Source organism: Ammospiza nelsoni, chromosome 4 (genome assembly GCF_027579445.1).
Source record: "Ammospiza nelsoni isolate bAmmNel1 chromosome 4, bAmmNel1.pri, whole genome shotgun sequence".
In the NCBI taxonomy this organism is placed as follows: domain Eukaryota; kingdom Metazoa; phylum Chordata; class Aves; order Passeriformes; family Passerellidae; genus Ammospiza; species Ammospiza nelsoni.
Window position 1 is genome coordinate 48,227,642 of NC_080636.1, and position 12,259 is coordinate 48,239,900.

Sequence of the window (12,259 nt, forward strand, 5' to 3'; positions counted from 1 at the left end):
GAGAGCTCCTCACAGATTTCAGCATTTTCTCTTGCTAACTTAAGGAAGTCTCTTCTGATTAAATAATCAAATTGCAGGGGCAGATTCTTCATTCAAGATCTCTCAATCAATGACCAAATAGGTCCAAGAATTCCATTTTTCACAGGTAAGCAAAGGAGGTTATCCAATTGTATTTGTACACACACACATGCACTGGCACACAAAGTTGGAGCTTTGGGTGCATGAACTCAGAAAGGGAAAGAATGGTAAGCAGGTTCACCTTTCACTATTTAGACCTGAAATATTTGGTTCTTTGTTATCACTAGTCCACAAAAACATGATATAAAATTGCAAACAAAACATGGAAAGAAACAGACTCATATGAAAGAGCAGCTAGAACTTTGTTAATTTTTTTTCAGCACACACCATGTGTCTACCTCTCTTCTTCAGGGATCAGAAGTACAAAAATAGAGTGAGAAGCACTTATTCCACTATTCCTTTCTTGCCTGAAACCAGGAAACAGTGGAAATCTCAAAGGAAAGACCTTTTCCAACAGCAAACCTTTAGGTATGCTTCAAGCAGAGAGTTTTGGATAATTACCTGTCCCTGAGCCAGATTTCCCTAGCAACTCATTGAACCGTACCCTGTGTCTGATCACTGATGAGTACAGCTTATTTTTGCGTTCATCTAGGTGAGCATTTCTTCCTTTTCTCTAAATTTCTCAGAAAACACAATAGTCAGAAATACTTGAGAGATCGAGGAGTCCAAGACTCCTGAAAATGGGCCCTAGGTGTTTGCTAATTGATTTTTTAAATGAAAATCCTAAGCACTCAAAGATTACCTTTTAAAGGATTTTATCTCTTCTGCATGCAGAGCAGTGCCTAGTGTGGTTTTCATAAAATGGCTAGGTAACTAAACTCCTTTAGAAATGTTTTTCTTGCTGGTTAATTTGTTCTGAAGTCACAAGGAAATCTTCTGGAGAGTGATTTATATCAATAGCTATCACACCACTGAAGTCATCCAACCTAATCATCCCCAGAGAGCTGCAACAATGAGAATTATAAATAGCAAAAATATCCTGGATATCACCTCCACTATTTTAAAAACATTGTTTTCATAGAGAACAGTAACTAAGAAGAAATCTCAGGACATCAAGTATCAGAATACGTGCACATTTGTCACTGCCAAGAGGTCTTTCCAGGGGCCAAAGCCATTTAATGTTGCAAAGTTGTCACAGTGGTCAGTACATTCTCTGCCTGGCTCCTGGAATCTCTCTCATCATATTATGCAAGGGGAGAGCTGAAACTATGTTGATAGATAGCCTGGAAATGCAGTAGGTTAGACAAGGTAACAAAAAGCACTGTCCTAGCTCCTGGATAAAAGGTAAATTGCATTCAAGTAGTTGTTTATTTCCAGCCTGTTTGCAGATGGACTCATTTTGCCACTTTCTGCATTGCAGTTTAAGGGTTTCCAGGACAGACTGACCTCTACAAGGTCTCTCTATTTGTTTTCCAATCTGCTTCCCCACACAGCACAAATCCAAAGTGCCAAAGTTCTATTATCTATGCCTTAGATAATAGAGATAATAGAATATGCATTGTTTTAATAATTTAAGCATTTCTTTATTTTGGTGGAGTTCCACATTTGCCCTCTCTGATGAGTACTGCCTGAGAAAAGCTGGGATCTTGGACCCTTTTCACTGTTTTGACAGTATTCAGATGATCCTCCAAATCCAGATAAAACCAACCAAAGATCTCCATACTTGTTGTTCCTTACATTATTGTATATAGTTTCTAATGCAGACAAAAATTGGAGTGGTTAATCAGATAGCATGGAGAAAGCCCTAGCTCCATAATGTGTGAAAAGTTATAAACCCAAACTTCAATATCCAGGTTGGAATTTCTTCTTTTTTGACTTGTTAATTTTTTTTTTTAAATTAAGTTTGGTAGAAAATAGTTCAGTCACTTTTGGAACAAACTTAGTGTGGGGTGGTTTCACCACCATTCATATTTTTCATCTGTTTTCTGAAAAGCCATGGTGATTTATAAGAGGAGCTTTAAACCTGGCAGTGAGACAACCCCCGAGTGAGAATGGTTTCTTTGTCCCCAGGAAAATCCATTCCTAATCAGCCATGTTAGAAGTTACAGAAAAATCCCAGTTGGTATTTACAAAGGTGAACCACATTTTGATTTTCTGAGTGTTTCAACAGGAGTGTGCAAGCCCTGAGCCTGCTGAGCCTCTTGTCCTGGGCAGGTACTACACAATCAGTAGGCACAGCTCAGGGCAGGTTCGTCTTGAACAGAGTTTTTGTTTTCTTACAGCAAAACTCTGACAAAAACAAAAAAGCATAACAGTGAAGGAAAAGCGAATTAGGAATTAGTTGGGTATTAGAGACTCCTAACATTATTAGACAGCATTAGAGCCTTTGAAAGTCAGCCTGCACAATAATAATTTCCCTAGAATTTAAGGGCTTATTCTCCAGTTGTTCTAACTCAGCTCTATTAATATCACTGGAGTTACATTAGTTTGCCCTGACTAATATCCTTTAGTTATGCAGACAAGCAAATAAAATTACTTTAGCTGTTCTTTTAAAGTCATTCCCAAACACCATCTGAGAGGCTCCCTCGGTACAAAAAACAAACCCCAAACACAGGACCCCGACACAGCCCTGAACTGGCTGCACATTCCATATTGAGGGTCAACAGGAGTTTCACAAGGATACCCTCGGTCACTGCTTCCTCACAGCCACTTCAGAGGGAGGGGAAGAAAGGGTTTGAAAAACATTCCAGATTTCAGCCGAGTTTCTGTAGCTGTGCAGACACAGGAGTCGCTGAAATGTCCGGAGGGACAGCCCCAGCAAGCCTGTGACCTTCTATGACAAACCGGACTATGGCATTTCAGAAGGGATTTAGCCGGGATTGTTAAACATGTGCCAAAAAGAGAACTGCTTCTTGGGTTTTTTCAATCAAGTAGCACTATATTTGGACTGGAAACAGCCTGTGGATGAGCAGGAATAACCATTAGAAGGCAAGCGAAAAGTTTCAAGCAGATACTACGGTCAAGGAAGAAACAACGCGAAGGTATCTGGGCAAGTTTCCATACTGACTGAAGCAACACTTTTCCCATGACATCAGACTCAAAACAACCAATATATTATAGTCCATATGTTGATTAAGGAAAGCCCAAGCTGTGCAGAGCCATGCACCAGCCTTCAGAACAGCGGCTGAACAAAAACTGGATCGCTTGCAAGCCATGGGAGTTAATCAAACAAATAAAAAGCCTCAGGTTTTCAGGATAAGGCACCTGGGTCAGACTTCTCAGCACAATGAGGTTGTGAATCCTGAGGTAAGACTGAAAGCAAACTGCCTGGATCAAAGCTATGCAGTCTGACTAGATGACAAGGGCAATGAGTAAACAGTGCTTTGAATATGCAGCAGCCAAAAGGCTCAGAAAACTGTAAAGTTGGTTGCAGAAAACGTGCTCAGAGAACCTGGAGTTCTCTACCTACCTGAGGTCATATGGCATTTGCATGAGAAATTTGGACTTTGGAATGGTTCACAGTCAGAGTTCAGAAGAGCTTTTGGCAGGTTAAGCATGTTCCCAGTAAGATGATGCTGAGGATAAACATGCAAGAGAAATATATAAATGCTGTTTTCACAAGAATAGTGCTGCTTTCTTAGAACTGCCTGTATTTTAAGGAGGGAGGCTAGAATGCAGTCCTGATGGGATGCCAATAGAATCCATCGAGAGCAGTTCGTAAATCACACAGCTCAGCAACTGAAAAGGACATGGTACATTTTCAAATGTGAAACAAGAACAGAACCATGTTCCTCAGGAAAGAGGTACTTGTTTAGCATGTATTGATGCTGTTTACAAAAGGATTGGGAGTTTAACTCTTAGTGTAAAATGGCCTAATAACATAATAATTAGTGCATGCAACTGAATTCACTGAGATATTTTATCAAACCTTGAAATATCTGACCCATTGATACTCTGTAATAAGGAACAGGAGGGCACCTTTGATCTTTCTCATGGAATTTAATAAGTCAAAATTAGAAAAGAGCCCTTTCAAATGAGGACAAATTTGACTAGGAGGATAACTAGGCAAGTTGTTACATTTTAATTGTATTTTAACAAAATTATCTAAGCTCATAAGTTTAATAGTCACAACAAATCAGGTAATAAAATGCTGCATTATTGTCACTGGTAGATTAAAGTGGCAGAACATAGGTTTATAGAAGTATTAAAGGAAAAGAGCATTTCTTTTGTTTGCATAGTACTGAACACATTCACAAATCCAGCAAGAAATGCCTTGCTCCTTAGCCAGACATGCAAAAATGCAATTCACTTAATGATTTTTTTTCTATTTTAAATGATGGATATAGTTAAGAGTTGTTTTCTAGTTCTGTACATCCATTTTTATTCCTTTATACTGTTTCCCAGTGCTCCAATCCAGGAATTACTTTTTTAGTGTCAAACCTCACAGTGAAAGCCTCAGCTAAAAAGCCCATCTATGTAAACAAGTTTGGCAACCACAATTCTTCATCACTCAATTTGGGTCTCAGAAGCCATTTCCTTCAAGATAGATCCTTGTCCACAGGGATCTTTAGACAACAGTAGACTACTAAATTAATCCCAAGTGTTGTCAAGAAAACAGGTACTGAAATGTGCTGCTTCCAAATATCAGCAACCCTCTGGAGACGGCTGCTACAGCAAGCTGTTATCTGTCAGGAAGATCCAAGACCCTCAGCATTAGTGATGAGCTCCCACAGCTCTGTGGGCTTCACTGTACATCTGCCACAGTTACTTTGGAACACACAGTCTTTTAAAAATTGAATTTTCCTGCCAACTGAGGTGTGTTAACATCTGCCTGCTTCTGCTGTGCTGATCATCAGGGCCTAAATCCTAAGGGAGCACTTAACAGCTTTCTTCACAGATCTCTCAGTTCTGCTTTGCAGGAAGCAATGGTGGCATATTGGCCAAATTTGTTGCATGAAAAACACAAGGGTTTTGAAGAGGAAGAATTGCACATCTTTATAAGATTACCTAGATTTTAATTATCTGATTTGGTCTCTAGGTCCAGTCTGAAACCACTGGTGTAGAAATTAAGGACCTGCCATTGTTCCGTACTCACTTGCAAGTTGCTCAGGGTATAATGCACATCAGTGCTTCTTTACAACTCCAAATAAACACAAAAGGTAATAACATTGGGTGTTTAACAGCTTACCTTAGCATATAGCTAACAGCAACTTGGCTTTCACTCATGACATCTATCCTGTAGGTTCATGAAATTCTAGAAGAAAAAAAAAAGTAAACTAGTGAGGCAGCCTTCCCTAATCCTTAGGAAGCCATTCCTGTGAAACTATGGAAAACAAATATGGGCAGTCTGACAATTATCAGCCACAAAAGTTATCTTTTAGCCCTTGCTCTTGATTTTAAATTGCTGTTGTACATTCCCCACAGTGTGAAGAAAGAAGAAGGGAACCCAGCCAGACCCAACTGGGAAGAAACATTCTGAACCTGGTGACAGGCACTTGTGTGCTAGACTGACAGGTCAGTCATGTTCTCAACAGTGCTACAGTTCTGGGCTTTGGTGCTTAATTCCTGATGTATGCATAAGGGATGCAAAGGTAGAAACAGACATGGTGCAGTTTAACTTGCATTTACTGCACTGCAGTGAGTACCCACTCCACAGGAAAAATCTACCTTTCTAGTCTATTGTATGATTACATTATTTGGATCTTGATTAGGGTCTATATGAAGCACTGATCACTATTACAAACACTTTGAACAAGCCTTCTCTATGTTCTTATTCCAAACTCAGGCAAGTAACCTCTGCTCATTTAACAGTAAATTGTTTCAACCACAGCAAGAACCTTTTCCAGTATTAATCAGCACAGATTACCTCAGCATTTGTTTCACTGGATGCATGTAAAACATCTCTGTGACTTTCTTTTGCTTGCAGTAGTTACCCCATCAGCAATTAAAAACTTTCGGCTCCACAGATCACAGTTTCCATAATCTACGTAGAGATTCTGTGAAACTTACTTCAGTGCAAATGCCAGTATGATTTAATAGAAAAACCAGAGATTTTCACATTTCATCTCCTTGTATATTTTATGCATGACCGCTTTTCAGATAGAATTTATTTTAGCGTAGGAAAAGCAATTGAGTGGCAGTAAAATGTCAGGAAACACTGGGCAAAGAAATGCCCTGCTGGGCTGAAGCAGCTGTCAAACATGTCTTCTCAAAAATCCTGAAAACCATGTTAGCTGCTACATCTCAGTTTTTGTGCACCTCAGCAGTTCTTCATTCTGGCTGGAAGCATAAGCGGCTCACAGCATTCCGAGTTTGGCCGTAGCCACGGCATGCTGGAATTGTAACACTGTATTCTTTGGGGTCTATTCAATGCTAAACTAAGTTTCCAAATGTTTCTTGGCTCGGCAGCCATTAACTGGACCTTGAACTTCCCCTTTGTATCCAGTGGCGGGGGGCTAAACCTGCCATCTGTTTTGACAAATGTTTTCTATTGCCTCTGCATAGCTGACACAAAACAAGCCATATTAGAAGTTTAAATTCTCTTTCTGAACCATCAAGAATTCTCTAAGTCCTCAGAAATCCCATCTGAACACAGCTAATTGTAATTCTGTTTGCAAAAGATTTTAGCTTGTCATGAGCTGCAGGTCTTAATATCTTCCTAGCTCCATATCACTTGTTCTCTGAGTGTCTGCCTACTCTTCATTCCTTTGGAGCAAAAATCTTCACTGAGTGGAAAATCATAGCTGCAGGCATTCTGGGGGGAAAAAAGCCCCAAAATTAAAAAGAAGCATTCCTTCTACTTGTGTCTTCTTCACTTTTCTCCAGCCTGAACAGTCCCAGCTCTTGGCACAACCAGGAGAGTCAAAGGAGCTTGATAAGGGCTGCAAGTTATGATATTAATAAACAAAGAAGGTTTCCAGAAAAAAGTAGTAATGAAAAGCTACAGTTCTTGACTTTTAGTGAGCTTTTCTAGATTCTGTGGAAAATATGTAATAATCAGACACAATTGGTCTTGCATAAATTGTCCTACATTATGTCCTACATAAGATGTGCATTTAAAATATTTCAAATGGAGCTGAATAATTAATTGATGCTACCATTACAAGAGAATAAAGGAAAGATGAAAAAATAAGGATGCCTTGCTAAATGAGCTAAGTTTGAGCAGATGAACCATGTCAGCATGGAAAAATATTCTTATATCATTCATGTCACACATAACAAGACATCCTACCTGTGATTGCTGCCGTGTGCCACAGAGCCACTGTGCACATGAATAAATCAAATGCTATGCAAGACATCCAATTAACTTCAAAATATTTGTTTTCAGATCTGTTTCAGATAGGAAATTTATCCACACAGATGTAGTTGTCACTTTTTACAGACTGGATTGTCACTAACAGATCGTAACTAACAAAAACCAGGAGAGCAATATTGCATATCCTTTTCACATGGAACATCTGGGTTCCTGGTCATACTGTAGGTTCAGCCATTGCATATGTGCCAGGAGTCTGTGTGAAGGGTCCTGAGAGATTCCCAGCCTTCCCCTGGCAACCACCCACCCCACCAGGGCACCACAAGAGGTTTTGCTCTTTCCAGATGCAGCAGTGGTGTCGGTGCCATCCAGTGGTGTCGGTGCCACCCCAGAAAGCACTAACGGTTTCCAGATGTTGGCTCACAGGGTGCTGACACAACTCTTGCACCATCAGAGTGTCACACAATGATATTATGAGAAGTTTCAGAAGCATGGGAGAATTTTACAGAATTTGGAATCTGTAGTGGCAAGAAGAGCAAAATACAATGCTGTTGTAACAGGGAACTTGTTCAGCATTACTGCCTAGGATCTTGTCCAGATCAGGCTGTGCTGCAGCACCAGAAAGGGAGCAATCTTTGAATTCACTGTGTAATTTCTAGCATTAGTTATCATTCCTGAAATGCTGTGTAATTACTTAAGTAATATCATGAATAAGTATTAGTAGCTAGGTCTGGTAGAAAATGATACATTCATTTTATATAAAATAGTGAAACTGCATTTTCTCTTTCAATGTATTTAAACACATCAATTTCCTTTCTGAAGCAAAAATTTTTTCTATGTTTGTCTTTCCCACTTGTCTTCACTTACAAAACCACATTGAGAGAAGAGAAAAAGAATACAGGAAAATTTTAAAACTGTTCTTATCACTAATTCTTTAGTAATAATCAGATCAAAATATAAAATTTTCTTTAGGAAAAAAAAAGACTGGCAAACATAAAAGTATAATCTAGAATTTGAAAATACAACAACAATAGTATTTAAAGACTTGAGACAGATTTTAAGAGGACTGATTGAAGCTTCTCCTAGCATATGTGAAAAGTTTTAGACCCTGGGAAACCTGCTATTTTCTAGAGATATCATCTCAAATATAAAGAAGAATATAAGGAGTTCTTCACTTATTCCATTTAGAAATTATTCCCTCATCTGAAAGCAGAGACAACAACTCTGTTGGTATGCATGACAATAAAAGCAGCTGCTGATTTGTGGCTGTATTTGTATTTAAAAAGATGACCATGTAACAGCCAGTAAACAAAAAACATGAGAAGAGGAGGGAAGCTCAGTGATAGTAACTATAAAACATTTAAAGGGCAAAACTAAGAAGAAATATGATTTGATCTGTTTTAGTCCATCTGACATTTTTATATCCACATTTAACTAACAGGTCATTAATATCCACACAAATGTAAGCAAGGGAATTTTGAGCCGAGATGTCTTGTTCAAAGCAATAAAAGCTTTATTCACACTCTGCTTGTACCTCAAACATTTCATAACTTGGCAGCCCTGAACAAGTACTCTGAGAGCCGCCAGTCCAATTGCACAGAACGGAATCAGTCAGCATCTGTTCAAAAAATCCTTGCTCTGCTATGGAAAAAAGCAATTATCATTAAAGTTTTTCCCTCAGAAAAATCTGGCTACACATGAGGGGAAAAATCAGATAGCAAGCTGAGTGCAATAGGGAGTTTTAATTTTCCCTTTTTGCCTTCTAAGTAGAAGAGATTCCTTCTAGTGAAGTCCTTTTGCAGATTATAACTTCCTAAAGAGCCACAAGAGGATTTACTCATCCAAGTTCCCTTAATACAGTCCTGTCCTATCCCCAAACATTCTTAAATGCTGAGATCAGCAGATAGCAAGAACACATGTCAGAAGAGACGTGTTCTTTTTCATTCAGAGGAAGATAACAGGGAACACTTTTTCAAGTTAGCTATTTGCAATTTGTCAGAAAGTCTCAGCTTCCCACTTCAAACAATGGTTTCTGCAGCTGAATTTCTTTGTGCAGACTGTGCTTCATAGAAAACAGAATATAGCAGAAAATAAGGAGGATTAAAATATTACAGCAGTATTTTTACCAGCATAGTATTTTTAATAATTTTTTTCCATTTTCTTGACAAATCAAAGGGGAAAACTTGTTTCTGTGATGACCATATTTTAAAAAGAAAACCAAACAGAATGATGTTTTCCCAACCCTAAATCAATTTGTAAGGAATATTTCTATAAGCTTTGCATTTAGGCATGACTAAAGTTGTGATTCTCACAGTACTCATAAGACTAAAAATGTCAGTGTTCCAAATATATGCAATGATTAAATCTTCAAGAATGGCTTCAGTGACTTTGAGGTCTCCAGCTCTGATTTTCACAGCTTTTTATTCTAAAACCAGCACTATGGAGCTGGTGCTGGAGTGAGTCTCATTTTGAACTGGGCTGAAACTAGTTAAGGTTTCTTTTCTTTTTTTCCCATGCTAAGGGAAGGATCCTACAGTACCTAAATATCATGTCATTTTATGGCCTGTTGGGAGAGTCACAGTGTTTTCAGTGGAAACAACAATTTTAATGCAGCAATTTTTAAAAATTAAAGATTATTCCTGAGGGTCTTTAGCACAATATGCAAATGTCTTTGTTAGTATAAAATACACTGTGTGTACACAGAATTACTGTAATACAGAGTTGGATCACCAACAATTCAAAGAAAAGGATGCACAAAGAAGAAGCTGATAGGAGACACAGGCCTGGTTAGGAAAGCCTGACTGAATCAACAACATGACTAATGGTGTGAATCTCAGAGGAGAACACATTTTTGAGAAGTGCCACTTTAAAGGTGAATGATGAGAGCAGGAAAACTGATGACTTCCTTTGTCAAAAACATCTCTGAATGCCCATGCAAGCAGAGAGCATTTTCAGGATATATGAAAATCAGATTGTTTTCTGGGCTGGCATCAGTCACTGTCCGTGGATCAGGCTGTGGGTTGTGCGTGCCCTTGGTGAGCTCATCTTTCCACAACTCCAAAATATGTTTTGTGATATTGTGGCCGTAGACATCCAGTTCAGCAAATATTATTCAAGGTCAAACACTTTGAAACAATGTGGAGACAGCCACAGCTATCAGAAAAATCAGGGTTTAATTACAGACTGCTCACATAATTGATATCCACATCAGATTATTTTGGGTCCATGACTTCCCTTAACATTTCTGTAAGGAATGTGCTCTGTTTAACAAACTTAACTCATAATCATTGATTTCAGTTTTGCTTGCAAGCCCTCTTGAAAGTTTGACTGCACTACCACTTGTACATGCATTTTCTCTCTGTTAAATGCTAAATTAAACTGATTTGCTTCAGACAATTCCTGAGGCTAAATTTCTGCAAGGCTCTGGGCTTTCTCTGTGTTAAAAATTAATGGCCTCACCTACTTAAAATCTAAAGTGGCTTTTAGTCACAGGAATGTGCCAATGTTATCACTTAAATAATCTCTTTTCATAGCATTTACCTTCTGGTGTGTAATACGTATGACACATCACCTGTCTTCTAATTTATTAGCCTAAATATAACAAGCTTTCCCATCTTTTCTTATGCTGTCAGATCAGCTGGTAGATTCCATCAAGCTATCTTTAATATTTCATTTTTAAGTTTTTCTACCATTTTCAGTTTCCTGCCAGGTATCTAGAATGAGTTTTGTAGGTAAAGTCTGTGGCAGGACTTTTTGTCTGTGGCACATGGCAGAGTATAAAAAGATCACCAGTCCCAGTCAGGAAGAAACAAGACAGCACTCAGACTTCAGGATCTAACTGAATTCAGAGTAATATCAATAAGTCAAAGGTGAAAATAAAGTCATCTCTTTTCTTTACAGAATTTATCAAGTCTTATCCTGAAAATTGTTGCCCCTCAGTTCTCTTGCTGTTCTTTGAGACATGCTCCTGCAGGAGAATATTTTGTACCAACTGATGAGCTCATGTTGAGAGCAGCCCTCAACAAAATTTCCAGATGGCATATGAATTATAACCTTCTATCATGGACTTAACAAGCCGTGGGCTGCTGGTAGTTGTCACTTCCAGGTTTCAGTGCTGTTTATATGCCACTAATAAAACGTGCTGTTCTTCTTAATAACAAAGCAGAAAATTTTAATTTTTAAGGGATACACTTGGCACCCTATTTTCCTTCTCCCTCCTATTACATTCCTGCTATGACTCTTTCCTGTGCTTTTCAAACATAATCAGCAATAGGTCAAATCTTAATATTTTATTGAGATTTTCTTCATACCCTTTTCAAGCAAAATTCTTTGAGGGAAAAACTACATGCCAAAACCATTCTGCTGTATCTGTTCATTACTGAGAAAAGATTTTTTTCCTTTCATGGTTATTATTGTGAGGCAAATTCAGAGTCCCTTGTGAATAATATGTAAAGAGAATGTGCACAATATGAAAATGCATTTAATGTTTTATTATATTTTAGCTGCCTGTTAGGTATCTCACCCCAGCCAGCAATTTATAATCATGTGCAAGAGGCAGCTTCCTGAATTTTACATAGTTCAGAAGTAGCAAAGCAGAAACAACATGGTGAGGGCAATTACTTTTAAATAATATTAGAGCAGAGCTTAGTGGATCAGTGCAGCATCTGCAAAGTTCTGCACATTAAGAACTGCAAAGCCTCCAGACGAGGCTCTGAAGAACATGAGCTACATGAATTCAGCCTGTTAATTGCAAAGCTTTTATTAAATTAGTTGTCAGATAATTGTAAAGCAGACATTGGAGTTGGGTTTTCTAGAGTTGCTTCAGAAAGTTCAGGGTATATAAAATAAACTCTGCTTGAGTGAGCAGAAACAAGGCCCTGGTGTCAGCAGTCTCAGCCCAGGACTCCTGTGCTTCCCCACAGAGTTAATGGGAGCACTCAGCACCTCAGGCTGGCAGGAATGTGCTGCCTCCCATCCTCAGACCTGTCC

The 12,259-nt window shown here is 38.6% G+C and overlaps 1 protein-coding gene across 2 annotated transcripts in view; it reads left to right on the top strand.

Moving 5' to 3' along the window:
- Nucleotides 1-3,018: 3,018 nt before the first annotated feature.
- Nucleotides 3,019-12,259, top strand: part of PDE5A (phosphodiesterase 5A) — a 105,029-nt gene continuing 95,788 nt past the window's right edge. For both annotated transcript variants that reach the window (XM_059469872.1, XM_059469873.1), the window contains exons 1-2: nucleotides 3,019-3,324; nucleotides 5,443-5,532. The gene's annotated coding sequence lies outside the window, so the exon portion shown is untranslated. The remainder of the gene's footprint in view (nucleotides 3,325-5,442; nucleotides 5,533-12,259) is intronic.